Source organism: Somniosus microcephalus, chromosome 16, assembly GCF_052327205.1.
Source record: "Somniosus microcephalus isolate GS21.2 chromosome 16, FLI_Smic_1.0, whole genome shotgun sequence".
NCBI lineage: Eukaryota > Metazoa > Chordata > Chondrichthyes > Squaliformes > Somniosidae > Somniosus > Somniosus microcephalus.
Genome location: NC_141002.1, coordinates 6,159,370 through 6,171,890, shown reverse-complemented (window position 1 = coordinate 6,171,890; position 12,521 = coordinate 6,159,370). Strand labels below are relative to the sequence as shown.

At 46.8% G+C, this 12,521-nt stretch overlaps 1 long non-coding RNA gene across 1 annotated transcript in view; it reads right to left on the bottom strand.

The window, feature by feature from the left end:
• LOC147105954 (uncharacterized) overlaps window positions 1-12,521 on the bottom strand; it is a 130,252-nt gene that overhangs the window by 72,596 nt on the left and 45,135 nt on the right. The gene's annotated exons all lie outside the window — the stretch shown is intronic.

Below are 12,521 nucleotides of genomic sequence, written 5' to 3'. Positions count from 1 at the left end.
ATCTCTCTCTCCACTATCTCTCTCTCTGCACTATCTCTCTCTCCACTATCACTCTCTGTCTACTATCTCTCTCTCCACTATCTCTCACTCTCCACTATCTATCACTCCACTATATCTCTCTCCACTATCTCTCTCTCTCCACTATCTCTCTCCACTATCTCTCTCTGCACTATCTCTCTCTCCACTATCTCTCTCTCTCCACTATCTCTCTCTCCACTATCTCTCTCTCCACTATCTCTCTCTGCACTATCTCTCTCCTCTATGTCTCTCCTCTATCTCTCTCTCTCCACTATCTCTCTCTCCACTATCTCTCGCTCCACTCTCTCTCTCTCCGCTATCTTTTTCTCTCCACTATCTCTCTCTCTCCACAATCTCTCTCTCCACTATCTCTCTATCTCCACTAACTCTCACTCCACTATCTCTCTCTCCACTATCACTCTCTCTCCACTATCTCTCTCTCTCCACTATCTCTCTCTCCACTATCTCTCTCTCCACTATCTCTCTCTCCTCGAACTCTCTCTCTTCACTATCCAGTACTTCTCTGGAGCGGAGAAACTCGGCCATTTTCTTCGCAGCCTTCAACATGTCATTGATGACGATGAACACCTCACTAAGGCCATCCCCACGCCTCCACTACTCGCCTTCAAACATCCGCCTAAGCTCAAACAGACCATCGTTCGCAGCAAATTACCCAGCTTTCACGAGAACAGTGACCACAACACCACACAACCCTGCCAAGGTAACCTCTGCAAGACATGCCTGATCATTAACACAGATACCATCATCACACGTGAGGACACCACCCACCAGGTACATGGTACATACTCATGTGACTCAGCCAAAGTTGTCTACCGCATACATTTCAGGAAAGGATGCCCCGGAGCATGGTACATCGGCGAGACCATGCATGCACTGCGACAACGGATGAACGGACACCGCGCAACAATCGCCAGGCAGGAGTGTTCCCTCCCAGTCAGGGAACATTTCAGCAGTCAAGGTCATTCAGCCTCTGATCTTCGGGTAAGCATTCTCCAAGGCGGCCTTCGAGACACACGACAACGCAAAATCGTCCAGCAGAAACTGATAGCTAAGTTCCGCACTCATGAGGACGGCCTCAACCGGGATCTTGGGTTCAATGTCACGCTTCATGTAACCCCACCTGACGTAGGGTCATCCAGACTCGAGTCGTCATTGGCTTATTCTCTCTACAGAGATGCGACCGGACCTGCTGTGATTTCCAGCAAAAAAAAACGTTTTTTTGTCTGTTTTTTGTTTTTCATGCAGACCCCAGCATCTGCAAAATTTGACCCCTTGTGGCCCCACCTCATTGTTCTTTGATGTAATGTTTTCTTGACTTACCTGTTTGGACACCATTCACACCTTTGATCGCTGTGATTATCTCTCTGCCGAGGTGTGATAAATGTCAGTTAGAAAGATCACCTGTATTCATCTGGCATTATTCTCTGACAATATAACCTGTGTCTTTTTGCATCTGTCCACTTCACCTGATGAAGGAGCAGCGCTCTGAAAGCTTGTGATTTCAAATAAAGCTGTTGGACTATAACCTGGTGTTGTGTGACTGCTTACATTTATCTCTCTCTCCTTTATCTCTCTCTCCACAATCTCTCTCGCTCCACTTTCTCTCTCTCCACTTTCTCTCTCTCCACTATCTCTCTCTCCACTATCTCTCTCTCCAATATCTCCCTCTCCACTATCTCTTTCTCTCCACTATCTCTCTCTCCACTATCTCTCTCTCAACTATCTCTCTCTCCACTATCTCTCTCTCCACTATCTCTTTCTCTCCACTATCTCTCTCTCCACTATCTCTCTCTCAACTATCTCTCTCTTCACTATCTCTCTCTCTACTATCTCTCTCTCTCCACTATCTCTCTCTCCACTATCTCTCTCTTCACTATCTCTCTCTCCACTATCTCTCTGTCCACCTTCTCTCTGTCCACTATCTCTCTCTCCACTATCTCTCTCTCCACTATCTCTCTCTCCACTATCTCTCTCTCCACTATCTCTCTCTCTCCACTCTCTCTCTCTCAACTATCTCTCTCTCCACTATCTCTCTCTCCACTATCTCTCTCTCCACTATCTCTCTCTCCACTATCCCTCTCTCCACTATCTATGTCTCCACTATCTCTCTCTCCGCTATCTCTCTCTCCAATATCTCTCTCTCCACTATCTCTCTCTCCACCATCTCTCTCTCCACTATCTCTCTCTCCACTATCTCTCTCCCCACTATCTCTCTCTCCACTATCTGTCTCTCCACTATCTCTCTCTCCACTATCTCTCTCTCTCCACTATCTCTCTCTCGACTATCTCTCTCTCCACTATCTCTCTCTCCACTATCTCTCTCTCCACTATCACTCTCTCCACTATCTCTCTCTTCACTATCTCTCTCTCCACTATCACTCTCTCCACTATCTCTCTCTCCACTATCCCTCTCTCCACTATCTCTCTCTCTCCACTATCTCTCTGTCCACTTTCTCTCTCTCCACTTTCTCTCTCTCCACTATCTCTCTCTCCACAATCTCTCTGTCCACATTCTCTCGCTCAACTATCTCTCTCTCTCCACTATCTCTCTCTCCACTATCACTCTCTCCACTATCTCTCTCTCCACTATCTCTCTCTCCACTATCTATCTCTTTACTATCTCTCTCTCCACTATCTCTGTCCACCTTCTCTCTCTCCACTATCTCTCTCTCCAATATCTCTCTCTCCACTATCTCTCTCTCCACTATCTCTCTCTTCACTCTCTCTCTCTCCACTATCTCTCTCTCCACTATCTCTCTCTCCACTATCTCTCTCTCCACTAACTCTCTCTCCACTATCTCTCTCTCCACTATCTCTCTCTCCACTATCTCTCTCTCCACTATCTCTCTCTCTTCACTCGCTCTCTCTCCACTATCTCTCTCTCCACTATCTAACACTCCACTATCTCTCTCTCCACGATCTCTCTCTCCACTATCTCTCTCTCCACCATCTCTCTCTCCACTATCTCTCTCTCCACTATCTCTCTCCACTATCTCTCGCTCCACTATCTCTCTCTCCACTATCTCTCTCTCCACTATCTCTCTCTCTCCACTATCTCTCTCTCCACTATATCTCTCTCCACTCTCTCTCTCTCCACTGTCTCTCTCTCCACTATCTCTCTCTCCACTATCACTCTCTCCACTATCTCTCCACTATCTCTCCCTCCACTATCTCTCTCTCCACTCTCTCTCTCTCAACTATCTCTCTCTCCACTATCACTCTCTCCACTATCCCTCTCTCCACTATCTCTCTCTCCACTATCTCTCTCTCCACTCTCTCTCTCTCCACTATCTCTCTCTCCACTAACTCTCTCTTCACTATCTCTCTCTCCACTAACTCTCTGTCCACCTTCTCTCTGTCCACTATCTCTCTCTCCCCTATCTCTCTCTCCACTATCTCTCTCTCCACTATCTCTCTCTCCACTATCTCTCTCTCTCCACTCTCTCTCTCTCCACTATCTCTCTCTCCGCTCTCTCTCTCTCCACTATCTCTCTCTCCACTATCTCTCTCTCCACTATCTCTCTCTCCACTATCTCTCTCTCCACTATCTGTCTCTCCACTATCTCTCTCTCCACTATCTCTCTCTCTCCACTATCTCTCTCTCCACTATCTCTCTCTCCACTATCTCTCTCTCCACTATCTCTCTCTCCACTATCTCTCTCTCCACTATCACTCTCTCCACTATCTCTCTCTCCACTATCACACTCTCCACTATCTCTCTCTCCACTATCTCTCTCTCCAATATCTCTCTCTCCACTATCTCTCTCTCCACTATCACTCTCTCCACTATCTCTCTCTCCACTATCTCTCTCTCCACTATCACTCTCTCCACTATCTCTCTCTCCACTATCCCTCTCTCCACTATCTCTCTCTCTCCACTATCTCTCTCTCCACTATCTCTCTCTCCACTATCACTCTCTCCACTATCTCTCTCTCCACTATCTCTCTCTCCACTATCAATCTCTTCCACTATCTCTCCACTATCTCTCTCTCCACTATCTCTCTCTCTCCACTATCTCTCTCTCCGCTAACTCTCTCTCCACTATCTCTCTCTCCACTATCTCTCTCTCCACTATCTGTCTCTCCACTATCTCTCTCTCTCCACTATCTCTCTCTCCAGTATCTCTCTCTCCACTATCTCTCTCTCCACTATCTCTCGCTCCACTATCTCTCTCTCCTCGAACTCTCTCTCTTCACTATCCATAACTTCTCTGGAGCGGAGAAACTCGGCCATTTTCTTCGCAGCCTTCAACATGTCATTGATGATGACGAACACCTCGCTAAGGCCATCCCCACGCCTCCTCTACTCACCTTCAAACATCCGCCATTCTCAAACAGACCATCGTTCGCAGCAAATTACACAGCTTTCAGGAGAACAGCGACCACAACACCACACAACCCTGCCACGGCAACCTCTGCAAGACATGCCAGATCATCAACACAGGTACCATCATCACACATGAGGACACCACCCACCAGGTACGTGGTACATACTCATGTGACTCGGCCAAAGGTTTCTACCTCATACATTTCAGGAAAGGATGCCCCGGAGCATGGTACATCGGCGAGACCATGCAGACACTGCGACAACGGATGAACGGACACCACGCAACAATCGCCAGGCAGGAGTGTTCCCTCCCAGTCGGGGAACATTTCAGCAGTCAAGGTCATTCAGCCTCTGATCTTCGGGTAAGCATTCTCCAAGGCGGCCTTCGAGACACACGACAACGCAAAATCGTCGCGCAGAAACTGATAGCCAAGTACCGCACTCATGAGGACAGCCTCAACCGCGATCTTGGGTTCATGTCACGCTACATGTAACCCCACCTGACGTAGGGTCATCCAGACTCGAGTCGTCGTTGGCTTGTTCTCTCGACAGAGATGCGACCGGACCTGCTGTGATTTCCAGCAAAAAAAAATGTTTTTTTGTCTGTTCTTTGTTTTTCATACAGACCCCAGCATCTGCAACATTTCACCCCTTGTGACCCCACCTCATTGTTCTTTGATGTAATTTTTTCCTGACTGACCTGTTTGGACACCATTCACACCTTTGATCGCTGCGATTATCTCTCTGCCGAGGTGTGATAAATGGCAGTTAGAAAGATTACCTGTAATCATCTGACATTATTCTCTGACTATATAAACTGTGTCTTTATGCATCTCTCCACTTCACCTGACGAAGGAGCAGCGCTCCGAAAGCTTGTGATTTCAAATAAAACTGTTGGACTATAACCTGGTGTTGTGTGACTTCTTACATTTTTCTCTCTCACCACTTTTTCTCTCTCCACCATCTCTCTCGCTCCACTTTCTCTCTCTCCACTTTCTCTCTCTCCACTATCTCTCTCTCCACAATCTCTCTGTCCACATTCTCTCGCTCAACTATCTCTCTCTCTCCACTATCTCTCTCTCCACTATCACTCTCTCCACTATCTCTCTCTCCACTATCTCTCTCTCCACTATCTCTCTCTTCACTATCTCTCTCTCCACTATCTCTGTCCACCTTCTCTCTCTCCACTATCTCTCTCTCCAATATCTCTCTCTCCACTATCTCTCTCTCCACTATCTCTCTCTTCACTCTCTCTCTCTCCACTATCTCTCTCTCCACTATCTCTCTCTCCACTATCTCTCTCTCCACTAACTCTCTCTCCACTATCTCTCTCTCCACTATCTCTCTCTCGACTATCTCTCTCTCCACTATCTCTCTCTCTTCACTCGCTCTCTCTCCACTATCTCTCTCTCCACTATCTAACTCTCCACTATCTCTCTCTCCACTATCTCTCTCTCCACTATCTCTCTCTCCACCATCTCTCTCTCCACTATCTCTCTCTCCACTATCTCTCTCCACTATCTCTCGCTCCACTATCTCTCTCTCTCCACTATCTCTCTCTCCACTATATCTCTCTCCACTCTCTCTCTCTCCACTGTCTCTCTCTCCACTATCTCTCTCTCCACTCTCTCTCTCTCCACTATCTCTCTCTCCACTATCTCTCTCTTCACTATCTCTCTCTCCACTATCTCTCTGTCCACCTTCTCTCTGTCCACTATCTCTCTCTCCACTATCTCTCTCTCCACTATCTCTCTCTCCACTATCTCTCTCTCCACTATCTCTCTCTCTCCACTCTCTCTCTCTCCACTATCTCTCTCTCCACTCTCTCTCTCTCCACTATCTCTCTCTCCACTATCTCTCTCTCCACTATTTCTCTCTCCACTATCTCTCTCTCCACTATCTGTCTCTCCACTATCTCTCTCTCCACTATCTCTCTCTCTCCACTATCTCTCTCTCCACTATCTCTCTCTCCACTATCTCTCTCTCCACTATCTCTCTCTCCACTATCTCTCTCTCCACTATCACTCTCTCCACTATCTCTCTCTCCACTATCTCTCTCTCCACTATCACTCTCTCCACTATCTCTCCCTCCACTATCTCTCTCTCCACTATCTCTCTCTCCACTATCACTCTCTCCACTATCTCTCTCTCCACTATCTCTCTCTCCACTATCTCTCTCTCCACTATCCCTCTCTCCACTATCTCTCTCTCTCCACTATCTCTCTCTCCACTATCTCTCTCTCCACTATCTCTCTCTCCACTATCACTCTCTCCACTATCTCTCTCTCCACTATCTCTCTCTCCACTATCTCTCTCTTCCACTATCTCTCTCTCTGCTAACTCTCTCTCCACTATCTCTCTCTCCACTATCTCTCTCTCCACTATCTCTCTCTCCACTATCTGTCTCTCCACTATCTCTCTCTCTCCACTATCTCTCTCTCCAGTATCTCTCTCTCCACTATCTCTCTCTCCACTATCTCTCGCTCCACTATCTCTCTCTCCTCGAACTCTCTCTCTTCACTATCCAGTAGTTCTCTGGAGCGGAGAAACTCAGCCATTTTCTTCGCAGCCTTCAACATGTCATTGATGACGACGAACACCTCGCTAAGGCCATCCCCACGCCTCCTCTACTCACCTTCAAACATCCGCCATCCTCAAACAGACCATCGTTCGCAGCAAATTACCCAGCTTTCAGGAGAACAGCGACCACAACACCACACAACCCTGCCACGGCAACCTCTGCAAGACATGCCAGATCATCAACACAGATACCATCATCACACATGAGGACACCACCCACCAGGTACATGGTACATACTCATGTGACTCGGCCAAAGGTTTCTACCTCATACATTTCAGGAAAGGATGCCCCGGAGCATGGTACATCGGCGAGACCATGCAGACACTGCGACAACGGATGAACGGACACCACGCAACAATCGCCAGGCAGGAGTGTTCCCTCCCAGTCGGGGAACATTTCAGCAGTCAAGGTCATTCAGCCTCTGATCTTCGGGTAAGCATTCTCCAAGGCGGCCTTCGAGACACACGACAACGCAAAATCGTCGAGCAGTAACTGATAGCCAAGTTCCGCACTCATGAGGACAGCCTCAACCGCGATCTTGGGTTCATGTCACGCTACATGTAACCCCACCTGACGTAGGGTTATCCAGACTCGAGTCGTCGTTGGCTTGTTCTCTGTACAGAGATGCGACCGGACCTGCTGTGATTTCCAGCAAAAAAAAAAGTTTTTTTGTCTGTTCTTTGTTTTTCATACAGACCCCAGCATCTGCAACATTTGACCCCTTGTGACCCCACCTCATTGTTCTTTGATGTAATTTTTTCCTGACTGACCTGTTTGGACACCATTCACACCTTTGATCGCTGCGATTATCTCTCTGCCAAAGTGTGATGAATGGCAGTTAGAAAGATTACCTGTAATCATCTGACATTATTCTCTGAATATATATAAACTGTGTCTTTATGCATCTCTCAACTTCACCTGACGAAGGAGCAGCGCTCCGAAAGCTTGTGATTTCAAATAAAACTGTTGGACTATAACCTGGTGTTGTGTGACTTCTTACATTTTTCTCTCTCACCACTATTTCTCTCTCAACCATCTCTCTCGCTCCACTTTCTCTCTCTCCACTTTCTCTCTCTCCACTATCTCTCTCTCCACAATCTCTCTGTCCACCTTCTCTCGCTCAACTATCTCTCTCTCTCCACTATCTCTCTCTCCACTATCACTCTCTCCACTATCTCTCTCTCCACTATCTCTCTCTTCACTATCTCTCTCTCCACTATCTCTCTCTCCACTATCACTCTCTCCACTATCTCTCTCTCCACTATCTCTCTCTCCACTATCTCTCTCTTCCACTATCTCTCCACTATCTCTCTCTCCACTATCTCTCTCTCTCCACTATCTCTCTCTCCGCTAACTCTCTCTCCACTATCTCTCTCTCCACTATCTCTCTCTCCACTATCTGTCTCTCCACTATCTCTCTCTCTCCACTATCTCTCTCTCCAGTATCTCTCTCTCCACTATCTCTCTCTCCACTATCTCTCGCTCCACTATCTCTCTCTCCTCGAACTCTCTCTCTTCACTATCCAGTAGTTCTCTGGAGCGGAGAAACTCAGCCATTTTCTTCGCAGCCTTCAACATGTCATTGATGACGACGAACACCTCGCTAAGGCCATCCCCACGCCTCCTCTACTCACCTTCAAACATCCGCCATCCTCAAACAGACCATCGTTCGCAGCAAATTACCCAGCTTTCAGGAGAACAGCGACCACAACACCACACAACCCTGCCACGGCAACCTCTGCAAGACATGCCAGATCATCAACACAGATACCATCATCACACATGAGGACACCACCCACCAGGTACATGGTACATAATCATGTGACTCGGCCAAAGGTTTCTACCTCATACATTTCAGGAAAGGATGCCCCGGAGCATGGTACATCGGCGAGACCATGCAGACACTGCGACAACGGATGAACGGACACCACGCAACAATCGCCAGGCAGGAGTGTTCCCTCCCAGTCGGGGAACATTTCAGCAGTCAAGGTCATTCAGCCTCTGATCTTCGGGTAAGCATTCTCCAAGGCGGCCTTCGAGACACACGACAACGCAAAATCGTCGAGCAGTAACTGATAGCCAAGTTCCGCACTCATGAGGACAGCCTCAACCGCGATCTTGGGTTCATGTCACGCTACATGTAACCCCACCTGACGTAGGGTCATCCAGACTCGAGTCGTCATTGGCTTGTTCTCTGTACAGAGATGCGACCGGACCTGCTGTGATTTCCAGCAAAAAAAAATGTTTTTTTGTCTGTTCTTTGTTTTTCATACAGACCCCAGCATCTGCAACATTTGACCCCTTGTGACCCCACCTCATTGTTCTTTGATGTAATTTTTTCCTGACTGACCTGTTTGGACACCATTCACACCTTTGATCGCTGCGATTATCTCTCTGCCGAGGTGTGATGAATGGCAGTTAGAAAGATTACCTGTAATCATCTGACATTATTCTCTGAATATATATAAACTGTGTCTTTATGCATCTCTCCACTTCACCTGACGAAGGAGCAGCGCTCCGAAAGCTTGTGATTTCAAATAAAACTGTTGGACTATAACCTGGTGTTGTGTGACTTCTTACATTTTTCTCTCTCACCACTATTTCTCTCTCAACCATCTCTCTCGCTCCACTTTCTCTCTCTCCACTTTCTCTCTCTCCACTATCTCTCTCTCCACAATCTCTCTGTCCACCTTCTCTCGCTCAACTATCTCTCTCTCTCCACTATCTCTCTCTCCACTATCACTCTCTCCACTATCTCTCTCTCCACTATCTCTCTCTTCACTATCTCTCTCTCCACTATCTCTGTCCACCTTCTCTCTCTCCACTATCTCTCTCTCCAATATCTCTCTCTCCACTATCTCTCTCTCCACTGTCTCTCTCTTCACTCTCTCTCTCTCCACTATCTCTCTCTCCACTATCTCTCTCTCCACTATCTCTCTCTCCACTCACTCTCTCTCCACTATCTCTCTCTCCACTATCTCTCTCTCCACTCTCTCTCTCTCCACTATCTCTCTCTCTTCACTCGCTCTCTCTCCACTATCTCTCTCTCCACTATCTAACTCTCCACTATCTCTCTCTCCACTATCTCTCTCTCCACTATCTCTCTCTCCACCATCTCTCTCTCCACTATCTCTCTCTCCACTATCTCTCTCCACTATCTCTCGCTCCACTATCTCTCTCTCCACTATCTCTCTCTCCACTATCTCTCTCTCTCCACTATCTCTCTCTCCACTATATCTCTCTCCACTCTCTCTCTCTCCACTGTCTCTCTCTCCACTATCTCTCTCTCCACTATCACTCTCTCCACTATCTCTCTCTCCACTATCTCTCCCTCCACTATCTCTCTCTCCACTCTCTCTCTCTCCACTATCTCTCTCTCCACTATCTCTCTCTCCACTATCCCTCTCTCCACTATCTCTCTCTCCACTATCTCTCTCCACTCTCTCTCTCTCCACTATCTCTCTCTCCACTATCTCTCTCTTCACTATCTCTCTGTCCACTATCTCTCTGTCCACCTTCTCTCTGTCCACTATCTCTCTCTCCACTATCTCTCTCTCCACTATCTCTCTCTCCACTATCTCTCTCTCCACTATCTCTCTCTCCACTATCACTCTCTCCACTATCTCTCCCTCCACTATCTCTCTCTCCACTATCTCTCTCTCCACTATCTCTCTCTCCACTATCTCTTGATGTGTTGAATTTTTCGCGTTTTAGGAGGAAATGCATTTCTGTTTCAACCTCGCCAGCCAGACATTGATCGCATATTCTATTCTCTCTAGGCTGCCAGGATTTCTTGTATCTGCCTTTTTCAATTTCCAGTTGGTGGTCGCTTAGTCTGTACCTGGTGAGGGTCTGTCTCTGTTTTGTGTCTCTGATGGTCGTGAGGTAGTCTGCCAGTTCATATTCTCTTTTTCGGGCCCGGTAACATTCTAATCTGCTTTGGCTTTCGGTTATTTTGTTCCAATGTTCCAGGTAGGTTTCTTTGCATTGTTTAATGATTTGGTTCACTCGGATTGGTGTTTGGACGGCTGTGTTGGTCTGGGGCTGGTCAGGGTCCGGCTGAGTACTTAGTTTCAGTAGCAGCTGACTCAGGGGACTCTTTTCTGGGTTTAGCTCTTGGGTCTGAAAGGCTTTGAAATGAAGGGTGTCTGGGGAGCTAGATTTGAAGTGATTTAGGAAGTTTAGTGCTCGTTTTTGGATGTTTATTATCAGTGGGTATCTGCCTAGTTCGGCTCTGCATGCATTTGTTGGCGTTTTTCTTTGGGTGCGAAGGATGCTTCGGCAGAATTCTGCATGTAGGGCTTCTATTGTGTGTTTTTCCCATTTAGTGTAGCTTTGGTGATTTAGCAGGCCCCATACTTCACTACCGTACAGTGCAATGGGCAGGATTATGCTGTCAAATATTTTGAGCCAGATTTTGATTGGGATTTGGATGTTGTAGAATTTTCTTTTTATTGCATATAGGGCTCTTCGGGCTTTTTCTTTTAGTGCATTCACTGCTATGCTGAAGCTCCCTGATGCTGTAATAGTTAGACCAAGGTAGGTGTAGCTCATAGTGTGTCCTATAGTGCTATCACTGAGGGTAAACTGGTATTTGTTTTCCTGACATCTGGGCCTTTTTTGAAAAATCATGATGTTGGTTTTCTTTAGATTTACTGTTAGAGCCCAATTTTGGCAGTATTTGTCGAGTAGGTCTAGTTGTTGCTGTAATCCCTGTTATGTGGGAGACAGCAGAACCAGGTCGTCCGCATAGAACAGGGATTTCACTTCTCCATCCAGGAGACGGAGACCTGGTGACTCGCTTTGCTCCAGCATGTCTGCTAATTCATTTATGTATATGTTGAACAGGGTCGGGCTCAAATTGCAGCCCTGCCGGACGCCTCTTCTCTGGGTGAAGAAATCGGTGCGTTTGTCTCCAATTTTGACCCCGCATTTGTTTTTCAGATACATCGATTTAATAAGGTCATAGACTTTGCCCCCTATTCCACACTGAAGAAGTTTATAATAGAGCCCTTCGTGCCATATAGAGTCAAAGGCTTTCTTGAAGTCGATAAAACAGGCGAATATTTTCCCATTTTTTGTTTGGTGTATATGTTTTCCAATGAGGGTGTGAAGGGTATAGATATGGTCGGCGGTGCGGTGTTTTGGAAGAAAACCTATTTGATTTTTTCTGAGGATATTATGTTTGTTAAGAAAATCAAGTAATCTACTATTTAGAATACTGCAGAATAACTTCCCTAGACAGCTGTTGACACAGATGCCGCGGTAGTTATTTGGGTCTGATTTGTTTCCACTTTTATATATGGGGGAGATTAGTCCTTGGCACCAGATATCGGGAAAACAGCCTGAACGTAATATGATGTTGAATAATTTGAGTACCGCACCCTGCATCTCCATATTGCTGAACTTGAGCATTTCATTTTTGATGTTGTCTGGGCCACAGGCTTTCTTTAGGTGGAGAGATTTTGCTTTTGTGGCCAGTTCTTTCCATGTGATTGGGGAGTCTAGAGGGTTTTGGTTGTCTTGAATTGTTGCTTCTAATGTGTGGAGTTTTTCTGTGACCTGATGTTGACT